The following is an 802-nucleotide window of genomic DNA, read 5'->3' as shown; positions in this document are numbered from 1 at the left end:
TAAATGACAATGATGATGATGATGATATATAAGTCTATAATTATATATAAATATATAATTATAATGAAGGGTATTGGGAAAAATACCAGCATGCTAGAAATAGAAGTCAAAACGAATCTAAACCACCTAAATCACTCATAGAGTCGTTTTGACTTCTATTTCTACCATGCAAATACATTTCCCTAGTATCATTCATTATAATTATATATCATATATAATTATAGACTTATATTAATTTTTACCTCTATTTTAATGCATGCTAGCCACTGATATTATTATTATTTTTTAATAATATCCTTTATTTATTTATGTGTGTGTGTGTATAAATCAAAATAAGCAACAGGATATTCTGTTGCTTATTTTGATTTTATTCACCTTATTTGAGTTGTACGGATAATACTGCACTAATTTTGGGTGCTCCAACTTGAGTCCCTAATTCAACTGAATCTCAATTATATTGTAGTAATGCCGTGTGCATGCGTAGTCTCACGCATGCGTGGAATTCAACAAGCAAGCTTTCCCGCTTAATTCTGTCTCTTTCTTGCTGGCCAGCGATTGAGCATGGACGTGTTTAGCTGTCTCTCTTCATCTTTCAAACTTACGCTCGACAGCTCGCTTACATCTACAAACCAACGTCCCAACAACAATGCTCACACACACAGAAGCTGTAACAACAAACAAGAGCTAAAGATATATATATTTACCACCTGAATAAATGTTGTTTAAGTTGATAATCTGGAGTTCAGCGTTCCGTTATATTCTTAATTTTATATAGGAAAGTGGTGTACATCTAATGATGTAT

This window comes from Octopus bimaculoides, chromosome 10 (assembly GCF_001194135.2).
Source record: "Octopus bimaculoides isolate UCB-OBI-ISO-001 chromosome 10, ASM119413v2, whole genome shotgun sequence".
NCBI lineage: Eukaryota > Metazoa > Mollusca > Cephalopoda > Octopoda > Octopodidae > Octopus > Octopus bimaculoides.
Note: the sequence above shows the minus strand (reverse complement) of the source record.